The 13,719-nt window shown below is 44.2% G+C and overlaps 1 protein-coding gene across 2 annotated transcripts in view; it reads right to left on the minus strand.

Moving 5' to 3' along the window:
- ZBTB43 (zinc finger and BTB domain containing 43) overlaps positions 1 to 13,719 on the minus strand; it is a 69,205-nt gene that overhangs the window by 15,187 nt on the left and 40,299 nt on the right. Inside the window, exon 4 of one of the 2 annotated variants that reach the window (XM_082263660.1) lies at positions 423 to 484. The exons of the other annotated variant lie outside the window; for it this stretch is intronic. The gene's annotated coding sequence lies outside the window, so the exon portion shown is untranslated. The remainder of the gene's footprint in view (positions 1 to 422; positions 485 to 13,719) is intronic. 2 annotated transcript variants of the gene reach the window in all.

Here is a 13,719-nt window from a genome sequence, read left to right on the forward strand (position 1 = left end):
TAGAACAAATGATTTTTAGTATAGTATTCGTATGAAAAAAAATCATGTGACCAAGACCATGCATGCTCGGAAATGAAAGAATATATTACAATACATAACATCACATCCAAAGTTGTATTCTGTCTTACGAGAATTTGTGACTTTAGTAACCTATTGGTTTTCAATATGAGATTACCATGCAAAAAAAATAAAAACAGAGGATCATTCATCCGATATTCTTATTGTGTGTACTAGGCATTAGGCTTCAATGTTTATCATAATTAACCCTGCTTATACTGTGCAGGCAGATCTCATCATCAGTTGTAAACTAAAATGGAACACTGTCCTAACAAAGATTTAAAGATCTAAAATCTGGGCTTCTTGCACTGTATGTTAATGAGGGGAAACTCTGCGTGTCCCTGACTGGGAACAGATTGATTTACCTCTCATTTCAAATTGTTCAGAGAAACTTCCAGTCTACCCAAGGCCTGCTTCAAACAAGCACCTAGAAAGGTTAGAAATATTTCAAAAATGTACAAATCTTACTGCAAATGTGGAAAAAAAAAAAAAAAAAATTAATACAGATAGATATATCTATCTTGCTGTTCCTTCACCACTCCATCAGTCAATTCAGTAGTCCTTAGGTAAGCTACCGTAAATGGTCAAGTCTATTAAAAAAATTGATTTCAGCTTTAGGTGAATCACTAGCTGGCTTCCTATATGCCCCAGAAATTCTAGCCTTCGTTTTTTTCTCCACCCGCTCCTACAAGGCCATAGCAATACTATCAGTTCCATGCAGCTTGACTTTACATTAATATATTCTACATTATGAAGAATTCATAAAAGAAACCTGACTCCCTTAATTGGCTTTATAATAGTTTAGTAGTTTGGCAGAAGTGAGAATTCTGGTGGGGAAAACTCCCCAATGACAATAAAAGAAGAACAATGTGTAATTCAGCTCACTAGAAACCACACAAGGGGATAGCTGTGGAGAACAATTTAATGTTACATTAGTTTGGAGGCTCCCAGAGCTCACTAGATTCAAATTATAAAGGCACATAATACCTGCTACTAGCAGTACATAACCAGACACTAAGAAATTAAACTGTTTTTGGATATTGTACCACCAGAAAATGTCATTTTCTTTAAAGGGAACCTGTTCTCTGGGTGAGTTGAGCAAATCAACAGGTTTTATTGCTGGCCAAGAATCGCAACATCTAATTCACTTTTTCTTTGATTTGCTGCAGCCAGAAGCAAGAGAGGAAGCCCTGTGTAAAGTTCAGGACGTGACTTGGAACTGACATGGGGCTAAAGATGCTCCCCTAGCCTCGTGTGCAGTGTTAATTTCGTCGACTAAATTAACACAATTTTAGTCGACTAAAATACGACTAAAACTAAAATGGCATTTTAGTCTTAAGACTAAAATACGACTAAAACTAAAATGGCATTTTAGTCAAAAGACTATAAATAAAACTAAATCGAAATTTGCTGCCAAAATTAACACTGGTGCATGCTCAAAGCTTATTTCCATAAATAATAACATATTAGATTTTTCACTCCAGGACCAGCAGTAGTATATAATGAGTTTGGAAATTGTGGAGAAATGCTTAAAATATGCATTACAAATTACAATTGAACTACACCCATTAGATTATAGATGAATAAAATGTACTGGAGTTTTAGTCGACTAAAATGTACTGGAGTTTTAGTCGACTAAATACGACTAAAACTAAAACACTTGCAGAAGACTAAAATGGGACTAAAACTAAAATGCCATTTTAGTCCTAAGACTAAGACTGAAACTAAATTGAAATTTGCTGCCAAAATTAACACTGCTCATGTGTCAGTGCTGGGTGTCTCAGCGTCTGATTGCCAAGCACCAGCACTGTCATGTCGAAGGGAGGAGAGTAAAACTGGCCATACACTAGTAAATTTTCACATGAACGTTTGTATGATAATTGACAGTACGTTCAATAGCATTATATCAAGGTAACATATAGCACAAATTCACTGCTTAGCGCGGCTTACCTTGATATAATTTTTGTTTAAGTGTTTGTCACACTATAAGCTGCTGCTTATTTGTACATTAGCATAGCGCGGTTATCTTCCAAATTTACATTTAATAGCATGATGAATGTCATTTGAATGCACTTCAAATTTGAATTCACTTTGAACGTTCCATTTTAGAATAATGGATAAAAACGCATACACCGCTAGAAATTTTTTGACACCATATTTACACCTTGATCCTTAGAATTCTCTCATCAGTGCGGTCAAAAATGAATGTTGATTTCACCACAATAATGATTAGAACATCAAACAAACGTTCTTAAAACAAATTGTTTCAAATGAAATTCTACCAGTGTATAGCCAGTTTAATTCCCATTTTATTCATAAATGGAAACATTTTTATTTTACCCATCGCCAAGTGACTGCCTGAAGTGGTGGAGAAGAGGTAAGAATATACTGCTGGGGGCTGCCATTATGGTTAACCTCTTATCATGCAAGGGTAAGGCATTAAAGCGGAGTTCCACCCTCAAAGGTGACTTTGCCCCATCCGCTTGCTCTGTGTCACCTGAAAAAGAAACGGATAATGAAGATTTTTTTTTTTTTGTTTACTTACCTTGTTTTTGAAGAAAATATACTTACCTTCCTTCCTCTGCGGACACGGCCGCCGCCGTCACTTCCTGCTTGCGTTGACTCCTGGGAGCTGAACGTCATCGCTCCCAGGAATCAATGCGCCTGCACCGGCCCTGCATTCAGGGACCGAAGAGGACGCGGAAGAGGACACCTAAGAGGATGCCCTGGCTTCAGCTGCCCACACCAGAGATGGCAGCGCTGGACAAGAAATTTTAAAGGTAAGCATTTCTTCCAAAAGGTAAGTGAACCCGGGGACAGTTCAGAGGCTATTATTGCTGAAATGCACTAGCCCTGACTGTCCCGGGAGTATTTTTACCTACATTTTTTTTTTTTCAGGCCGGAAATCCGCTTTGAGCACAAAACCTAATTTGCACAGGCATGGAAGCCAATATGCACCTTAGCCCAGTGTTCTATCTACCTTTGAAATGCTTTATAAGTGGAGTAAGGCTCATCAAGGGGAACAATGACTGAGTGGACCTGCAAGGCTTGAAGTAGAAGACAGCATTAAGCAAAGAATTTCCTGAGGGCTGCTGTCTGCTGAGCAAAGATATCTCCAATATTTTCAGAGAATTCCACTGTTCCTTAACCTATTCAGAGCCAGCAGCCTTCCCCATGGAAGTGAAGCAATGCACCTTCAACAGGGAAGGAAAAATATTGGCCACACCAGGGGAATGTTGCTCAGGACAAAAGTGGTGCGAAACCAGCTTCCCACTGACGTCCATTTAACAATACTACATATTATTAATGTGCTTTCTTACTGGGGAGACAAAGTACCCATTGTTTTGAATATTGGTTAATAACTGACTATTAACATCTCTCTAATGAACGACACAAGCGGGCACTTTACTGCATCTCCCCACTCTATGACTAAGTCCTTTAAAGAACGAAACCTGTCAGAGGGAGGAGCAATTATGGGCCTCGCTCATCAAGGGCTGTGACTTAAATTCCCTCCCCTTAAGGGGCACAGTTCTATCCTATTTCGAATGCATGTTTTATTTTGCTGAGAAATCACTTTGAAAAACACCTTCTAGCATTTCTGTCTGTTGCCATCTTGAGTAATGGTAGATGATTCATGTAGCATTTACTTCCTGAAATCTGTCTTTAGCTCAGGCATGAAGGCAGGAGGGTGTGCTTAGCCTTCCCACTCTATGACTAAGCCCCTAAAGGACAAAACTTTGTCAGAGGGAGGAGACATTATGGGTCTCGCTCATCAAGGGCTGTGACTTAAATGCCCTCCCCTTAATGGGCACTGTTTCATCCTATTTTGAGCGCTCTGCTGATCATGGTTTTACCTTGTGACTTTCCAGACTTTGGCACTGCTTAGAGCTAAACCTTGCCCAATCACCATCTTCCCTTCTATTAGCAGCGCATTTACTGGCCACCAAGGCACTAATATTGAATAGGAGATCGGGGGCTGTGCAGATCTTAAATTGGAAGACAAGAAAGTCCATCTTTTAGTGACAGAATGAAAGGATCAAGAAGATCAGGAGAAAAAGGCTTTTATGATCCTGCTGTTAGGCAAAGCTGAAAAGAAAAAAGGATATCTACTAATTAAGATTTGAATTTTACCTTCTCTCTGCCTTCACTAATGCTGCACACACCATAAACACCTTTTTTTTTCTTTTTATCGGTTCCCTAGCGGGCACATGAGGACACAACTTTTGGTCCTGGCTGGCTGCTGTGAGAGCCGGCAATGGTGGGGAATTCCCAAAGCAGTGACATCACCCCAACAGCACTAATCCTATGGGCATTGTTGGTAGCATTTACTTCTTGAAATCTATCTGTCCTTAGCTTAGGCATGCAGGCAGGAGGGTGTGCTTAGCAGAGAAAACCCCTCTGCCCCTCCTGAAGACTCATGGGATGTATGACAAATTGCCTAGGCATGGAAAGCAGTAAGTAACTGAAGAAATGTAGAAGAAAAAAAAAAAAAATAAGTTTAAAACAAATAAATATAATATACTTTCATATTTATTTACTAATGCTAGCTTATTCAATGAAATGATTAAAATAAAATGAAAAAAAAAGTCAAATTTGACAAAAATTTAGGTTCTGCTTTACTATACCAAGGCAAAACCTTTGTTGGGACAGAATGTTCAAATCTAGTTACAACTGATAATAAAGATTTGCGTGCACAGTACAGAAAGGGTAAATTATGATAAATACAGCTGCTCTGCCATAAAACAAAGAACTACCTAGGAGTTTTCTTTTCTGGAGGGTCCAAAAATGGAGCATCTAAAAAATGTAAGCTGCATTTCTTTTTTATTAAGCTATGTGAATGGGTGACATGTAACAAACATAAAAGTAGGCGTTATCCCCATTTGGCTGTAAAAGTGGAAACTTTAAGAAATACATTCCAAACGGTTTCACCTTAGGTGAAGGGTGACAGAGGAAAGAATGTTTAAAAAAAAAAAAATGCACTGATCTTTACAGCCCCAACAAGAGATCCTATGCCGGGCAATTCTTTTGACAATGGCCCTGCCTTTCTGTTGCTTTCCATCAGAGTATAGACAGGGTCCATGCACGCTGGCTTAAAAAAATGCCAGTGCTCTTGGCAGATAAAATAACGCCAATTTTGAGCATTTTATTTTTTATTTTTTTGTACTAAGGTTTAGTGTTTTTTTTTTTTTTCTGCCAGAAAACTGCTCTCAAAAACTCAAAACAGAAGTTTTTTTTTTTTCCGCCTCCAAGCTTAAAATATGCTTCTAAACATTCTATTGTGAATAGACACATAAGATAACATTAGCTGCTTCCTAAAGAAAAATGCTAAACTCCTCTAGAAGCAGCATTTTTTTAAGCTAGTGTGCATGGACCCTTAAGCCTGGTACACACTTTTGTTTTGTTTGCGCAAAAAAAAAAAAAAAAAAAAAAAAACTGTCAGCTCCGTTCAGAGACCCTGTACTTATGATTTGAAATTAGTGTAGCCATCTCCTCGGCTGAATTGTTGTGTTCTGACAGGTGGGCGGCCACCCCACCAGAACACTCCAATCAGTGCTCTCTGCCATTGGCTAAGAGCGCTGATCAGAAGTCAGTTGGCTGACATTCAGCTTGAGCACCTGGCTTTAAAGTTTGCGCTATCTAGATCAGCCTTTTTCAACCAGTATGCCCAGGCACCCTGGGGTGCCTTGAGGTTTCTTCAGGGGTGCCTTGGCAAAATGGCTAAAAATTGCCCAAAAATTGTTTTCAAATCAAGATTTCCATTGTGCACAATTACAACCTTCTAACTGCCGGCGTCCTAATGATCATTGGGATAATCAGTTGATAAGGAGCATTTCAGTCGCCTGCATAGCATCCTTGTTTGACCCTCCCCTTCCCCTCACATTAGCTGAACGATAGAGAAAAACTGAGGGAGAAGAGAAACATTGGAATACTAGTCAGTACCAGTTTACAAAAGTGTATTTGCATTGGAAGAATAAATCACTTCTAACGTTGGGTGTCCTACTTGGACGTTGCTGCATTATGTTAGACTATTTGAATAGTTTTTACATTTTAGAATGGGGTGCCACGAGAGTGTCCATTTTTTAAGGGTGCCTTGACTGAAAAAAGGTTGAGAAACACTGATCTAGATGGATAGAAGCAACAGAAAAAGGAGGGAGGAGACTGGCAAAGAAGCTTCACATCACTAGAATATAGCCTTACCGTTGCAACAATAGGAAATAGTCAAGTGCTGTCCCTTTCAGCTTTTTTTCCCCAAATAAAAAACAAATAAAATCCCCAAGAAAAGAGGAGACTAGGAAAGGTCACCTATGAACCATTTTTACAAGCTCAAGATCATACGGACCACAAAAGGGACCACTGTACAACACCAACTTTGCCAAATAATTTAACAATTAGGTCATTTGGTGTGTAAAAACTACTCAGACATGATTAGCCACTGTCACACCAAATTCATCTCTATTGCCAAAAAAATATATAGTCTGTGATTATGGCAAAAAGTACCTATGTTTTTTAATTAAGTGCTTTTAAACTTGTAACACTATTACCAAAAACCACAACTAAGGACCTTTCTGAATCAAAATTAAAAAGTGCAATCGCAGTGCTAAACTTTGAACACTCAAATACTTAAGACGGCTTCACACCAAGATACAAAATTTAAGTTTAAAAAAATGCCAGGCGAGATTGCGGCCATTTATGAGCTCAAGAGGGTCCAGACAAGAGTCTAAAGCCATAAACAATTGTGCTGCGCTACGGTCAAATTATTCAAACAGTGAGTCCCAGTGTAAATTTCATAACACAAACTGAAAGGCCCAAAATTGTGATGATAGGTGATAATCCTGTATTCCAAGAGCAGACAAAATTCCTCCACCACATAGATGTGCTCTTACCAGAGTGTATAGACCTCCTATTGCGGGGGGGGGGGGGGGGGGGGGGTTCAAAGCAGGCTAATGTGTCTCATCCACTGCTGATTCAGCATGGAAAACAAAGATAGGAATCGCTCCAGGTCATCCATGGACATTGCAAAAATCCTCTTGCCTCATAGCCGGTGATATAACCCCAATGAGATAAGCGCCAATAGTGTAAAACCTCTTAAGAACTGACTTTATTAAAAAACATGGGTAATTGCGATGACGGAGTTACATATCCTCATCCTTGCGATTACCCAGAAGTGCAAGCGATCGCTTTTTATGCATTGGATTTGTTTTCTGCTGAACTGACTCTTGGAGCATGTAAGTGCGATATGTTTTTTAATGAAGTCAGCTCTTAAAAGGTTTTACACTATTGGCGCTCATCTCTTTATTGGGGTTATATCACCGGCTAGGAGACAAGAGAACTGTTACAATTGCCATGAATGGCCTGGAGCGATTCCTTTCTTTTTTTTTTCCATGCTGAATCAGCAGTGGATGAGACACATTAGCTTGCTTTGACCCCCCGCAATAGGAGGTCTATACTTTCTGGTAAGAGTACATCCTTATATGTGATGGCGGTGAATCCACAAGGTGGAAGGATTTTGTCTGCTCTTGGAATACAGGATTATCACCTATCATCACAATCTTGGGACTTTAAGTTTGTGTTTCGAAATTGACACAGATTCACGGTTTGAATAATTTGACTGTAGCGCTACACATTTGTTTATGATTTTTCTATTGTGATCATTATCTCATGTTAGTGGTGCAACTTTCATTTGATTTCATTATACCACAAGCACAGGATTCTTCTGTTGTTAAGAGTCTAAACCCGCCTGAACTATTCCGTCGGGAAGATGTCAACAGCCAATCATAAGCAGCGAATGCATTTTCTACCCTACACATATACAGGCCTCTCTCATATATGTGGCAGCGGGACGGGGAATGTCTCTGCCGCTTAAGATTGGTTGCTTTGACAGCTTCCTGAGAGGATAGCAGCAGGTTTGGTATCCTGTCTGAACACTCCTTAGCTCATCCCTAATGGCAGGCCTTGGAGCCTGTTTTTTTTTGTAAAGACACCTTTACATCAAGGATCTGATGACTTGTACAGAATTACCAGGCTGGATCCTTAATTTCTTTCTACAGATATGCCTGCTGAATATTGCAAAAAGGTTTTCCCAGGAACACAATATGCAGCACCCAGGTAAAAAAAAGTGCAACCAGTCAAATTTAAATAAAAAATTAAAAAAAAAAACAAAAAAAACAAATCACCCCTTAATGACACAGGTAATTTGAGCCTTTAGAACTAAAATGTTGTTTTGGTCAAAATGCCATCAATTTATATTGTCTTCTAAAGCTGCAGTGAATGTAGGAATATGTCCTCCCAGCCAGCAGCAGAGGATTGGAAATATTTTCTTACGACAATGCATTGCTTTGCACACAGCTTTGTCAGGTGATCTTTGTTAATGGACAGTAATCCCCTGTTGGGAGAAAAAGTATTTAGCACCTAGCTTCTTCATAGTGCCGTGGCTGTTGGCATCAGCCTGATCACAGCAAATAAAACCAAAGAACCATTCTGAATAATGTTTTCCTCAGTTTTTAAAAGCTGTTGGGGAAGGATTAGAACATCTGTCTGGATTTTACTACTGTCTGTGTCCCCACTGAGAAGATTTCTTGTCACACAGGTTGTAACTAAGACATCACCCAAAAAAGAACCACCACAGAAATAAAAACCTGATAGAACTTCTACCCCCTGCACCACTCTATCCAACAAAGGTTTTAGCTGGAACTTGGTTGAAAAATCTGGCTAGTGAAACTGAACGTGCATGTAAAAGGCAAAACAATTAAAATAGGTTTTAATCCTTTTCCTTACATAATCAGATTATTTTTTCTGTCTGTGTACCATTGAGGAGATTTCCCTTCAGTTCCTGTCCTTGAGATGCAACAGGAAGTAAGAGAAAAACTCCCCAAAATGAAAGGAACTCCCACCTTAGACAGTTGTCACTGGAACATTTGCGACAGATCTACCCACACCTGTCAGTCTAGTGACAACTCAAAAATCTTGGATTTTCTTTTCACTTCAACTTTTTTTTGGTTTTCCTCTCACAATGGTCCCCAAAGAGGCTGAATTTCCCAAGTGGGGAGGAAGACCGCAATCGAAATTTGACATGAGAGTTTAATAATTTAGCATGCCATTCAAAACTGAACAACAGAATTTTTGTAAAATCTTACCGTAATATTCCTTTCTCCGAGTCCTCCGACAGTCGCCGCCACTTCATAATCTTCACTAATGGGGTAATTGACCTTTGCTCCGCAGGAGTAGCTAGGCAACAAGATTTGTTAATATCAAAGCTTTTAGCATATCACACCCCTAGGGGGTGGTCCCCTCAGTCAATACCTCCCTGCTTCCTGCATTCTCAACTCAGTTTCAGTAGCATAGCAGTAGAGTACATAAACAAACCCCAAAAGAGGGGCGGGGGCGGCGACTGTCGGAGGACTCAGAGAAAGGAATTTTACGGTAAGATTTTACAAAAATTCCGTTTTCTCTTACGTTCTCCGACAGTCGCCGCCACTTCATAATCTTCACTAATGGGGACGTCCCAGAGCAGTGTAGACATGAGGGGGTGGGAAAAACGCAGCCGTGCCTAAAGCAACGCAGTACCCACATCAGAAAAAGGAACCTTACCAAAGTAAGAGAACCAACTGGGCAACAGGAAAAACGTGCTCAACAGGAGCAACAACCCAGGAAGAACAAGTAACCTAGGGGTAAAAACACCCCAACAGCCAAGGACCCAAACAAGGGACCCTAAGGCACTGCCGCACTAAGAACTTTACGGCCAAAGGAAGCATCTGCCGATGCCTGAACATCCACCTTGTAAAATTTTGAGAAGGTGTGAACGGACGACCAAGTCGCCGCCTTACACACCTGGGCCACAGAAGCCTGATGACGATAGGCCCAAGATGTACTCAGAGACCTGGTAGAGTGTGCCTTCACAGGGAAAGGAGGAACCTTCCCCTGCAAAGCATAGGCTTGCACAATGGTCCGTCTGATCCATTTGGCGATGGTCGCAGCCGACGCCGCCATGCCCTTCCGAGGACCCTCTGGAAGGACAAATAGAGAATCCGACTTGCAAAAGGATTTCGTCGATGACAGATAAACTCTGATCGCCGAACAACATCCAAGGAATGCAAAGCCACCTCCTGTGGATGCTTAGGTTTCGCGCAAAGCGAAGGTAAGACAATGTCCTCATTGAGGTGAAATTCCGAGATCCTCTTCGGAAGAAAAGAAGGGTTAGGTCGTAAGACCACCTTATCCAAGTGAATTACCAAGTAGGGAGAGCTGCAGGACAAGGCCGCCAGCTCCGATACCCTGCGAGCCGAAGTGATCGCCACCAAAAAGGCAACCTTCTTGGACAACAGAGACAACAAGATCTCCCTGATCTTCTCAAAGGGAGCATGCTGCAACACGGACAGAACAAGGTTCAAGTCCCATGGAGGTAAAGGGTCCCTCCGAGGAGGGGCCAAGTGTCGCACCCCTTGAACAAAGGTGCTAACCAAAGAATTAGACGCCACAGGGCGTTGAAAGAGAACGGCCAGTGCAGAAATCTGACCCTTAATCGTGGCCAACGCCAAACGTTGGTCCACGCCCGTTTGAAGCAAAGCCAACACTCTCGATACCGAGTATGAGCGAGGGGAATACCCCCTGGACTCACACCAGGCAAAATACGCCTTCCAAGTACGGTAGTAAATCTTCCCCGAAGAGGCTTTTCTAGCCTTGATCAAAGTGGGAATGACCTCAGGGGAGAGACCCTATCCTTCAGGACCTGGCTTTCAACAGCCAGGCCGTTAAAGCCAGCGACTGTAAAGCAGGATGGAATATCGGTCCTTGAGACAGGAGATCTTCTCGAAGAGGCAGACGCCACGGAGCGTCGACCGCCAGATTCACGAGGTCTGCGTACCAAGACCGGCGAGGCCAGTCTGGCGCCACCAGAATCACCGTGTGCGGTTCTGAGGCCAACCTGCGAAGGAGCCTGGATAGCAGCTGAATCGGTGGAAAGGCATACATCAGACGATACTGATGCCAGGGCGCCACTAACGCGTCTGAGGCGTCTGCCCGAGGATCGCGCGTCCTTGCCACGAACCTTTCCACCCTGTTGTTTAGACGAGACGCGAACAGGTCCACATCTGGGGAACCCCACATCGCGCACAACATCTGAAAGACATCCGGGTGAAGGGACCATTCCCCCTGGTCCAGGGTCTGGCGACTCAGATAATCTGCCTGCCAGTTCTCCACCCCCGGAATGTGAACTGCAGAAATCTCGGCACGTGCGTCTCGGCCCAAGACAGAATGTCGGCTACTTCCCGAGCCGCTCGGGCACTCCTGGTGCCCCCTTGGTGGTTGATGTAGGCCACTGCTGTGGCATTGTCCGTCTACACCCGAACCGGACGGCCCTGAAGCCTGTCCGTCCAACGCAGAAGGCAGAGATTTATCGCTCGCAATTCCAGAATGTTGATTGGAAGGGAGGATTCCTCCTCCGACCAAGTTCCCTGGGCGGACAGAACGCCCAGAACACCACCCCAGCCCGACAGGCTGGCATCCGTGGTGATCACTGTCCACGACAAAGGACGAAAGGACTTGCCCCCCGACACCGCCGGGGACTGGAGCCACCACAAAAGACCCCTTCGGGTGAGGCGGCTCAACGAAATCCGCAGATCCAGAGATTGCGGACGCCCGTCCCACTTGACCAGGATCTCCGCCTGAAGATCCCGCGTGTGAAACTGGGCGAAGGGAATCGCCTCGAAAGCCGAGACCATCAATCCCAGACACCTCATACACGTCCGGAGGGACGAGCACTGATTGTCCCTGAGGGACCTGACTTCGTCCTGAAGTGTCCGGAGCTTGTCTTCCGGCAGGAAGACCTTCGCTTGAACAGAGTCCAGGATCATCCCCAGGTAGGGAAGACGAACCGACGGACACAGCGTTGACTTCTGAAAATTTATCGTCCAACCAAACTCCTGCAGAGTCTGCATCGCGATGGACAGGTCGTTCACCAGGCCCTGACTGGTCGCAGACCGAATCAAGATATCGTCCAGATACCCCAAGACAGAGATGCCCTGGGCTCTCAAAGCCAGGACCGGCGCAAGCACCTTGGTGAAAACCCGCGGAGCCGAAGCGAGACCAAAGGGTAACGCCACGAATTGGAAATGATCCTCCGCAATGGCGAATCGAAGGTACCTCTGGTGACCCTGGAAAATGGGGATGTGAAGGTACGCATCCTTCAAGTCGATGGAGGCCATGAATTCCCCCGGAACCAGGGTAGCAACCACCGAGCGCAGGGATTCCATGCGGAACTTGCGAACCCGCACAAAGCGGTTCAGAGCTTTTAAGTCCAAAATCGGACGTACCTTGCCCTCCTTTCTGGGCACAGTGAACAGATTGGAATAGAACCCTCGAAATCTGTCTCGATGAGGCACCGGAACCACCACTCCCTGGGCCCGCAGGTCCCGCACCGCCAGGTGCAGATCCTGCAAGCGCTCCAGAGACAGCTGAAGATTTGAGGGAAAAAATCTGCTCGCCGGCCGAGAGAAACTCGATCTTGTATCCAGATCGAACAATTTCCTGAACCCACCTGTCCCGAATGCGGGCCAGCCAGGGTTGAAGAAAACCGAGCAAACGTCCCCCCCACCCCAGAACCGGGTGAGGGCGCCCCTTCAGGCCGAATTGGTATGGGTAGTGGACCCGGACTGGCCGGACTTCTGCTTACCTGCCCACGGCTTCTTCTGGGAGCCTTGGCCCTTGAAGGGCTTGCCCTTATATTGCGACCGAAAGGCACGAAAGGACCCCTGAGAGGGCCTAAACGAGGTATTCTTCTTACCGCGAACAAACTTATTCTTGTGAGTTTGGGGTAAGAGAGTGCTCTTACCCCCGGAAATTCCCTTTATCAGAGTATCCAAAGACTTGCCAAAAAGGCGAGATCCCGCGTTGGGCAAATTAGCTTAAGTCTTGCGAGATGATTGGTCAACCGACCAACATTTCAGCCATATCAGGCGACGGTTCAATACCGCCACACTTGAGAGGCGTGCAGCCAAAGGGACTAAATCCAAGTCCGCATCGCACAAATACATGACACCCTGATGAATTTGATCCACCATAGCCAATGTTGTCGGTGGAGCAGAGTCAGCCACCAGGGTGCGCCTGAGCACCTGCGCCCAATCCGCAATAGCCTGGGCTGCCAAAATGGAAGCAAAAATAGGCTTCAGCATAGAACCAGCAACCGTATAAGCATGACGGGCAAGAGACTCCAATCTCCTGTCCGTAGGGTCCCAGAACACCGGGGTATCCTCAGCAGGAATCGCAGTAGATTTATTCAAAACTGCCACCGCGTGATCCACCTGAGGCGGCACACACCAACGCTCATCAGTGGTGGGTGTAAACGGATAACGCAGCTTGAACTTACTTGGCACAGTAAAAGGCTTCTTTAAATAGCGCCATTGCTCATCAACAGCGTGCTGAAATTCCGCAGGGCAGGGAAAAACCTGCGCCGTTTTGCGTTTCCTTTGCGTCCCATAAGAGGACATCAAAGCAGGAGGACATGGTTCATCCTGCAAACGCAGTGTTTCCTTGATAGAAGCAACCAACTCATCCATGAGTGCAAGCTCTTCAGGCGAGCCAGGGGGAGAATTATCAACCCCTTCTACCTCAGCCTCCCCCTCAGACCCCCCCAAGGTCCAGAGATGAGCGAGACCCTGAGAAGGGCAC

The sequence above is a fragment of the Pelophylax lessonae genome (genome assembly GCF_965119305.1).
Source record: "Pelophylax lessonae genome assembly, chromosome: 7".
NCBI classification, from domain to species: Eukaryota; Metazoa; Chordata; class Amphibia; order Anura; family Ranidae; genus Pelophylax; species Pelophylax lessonae.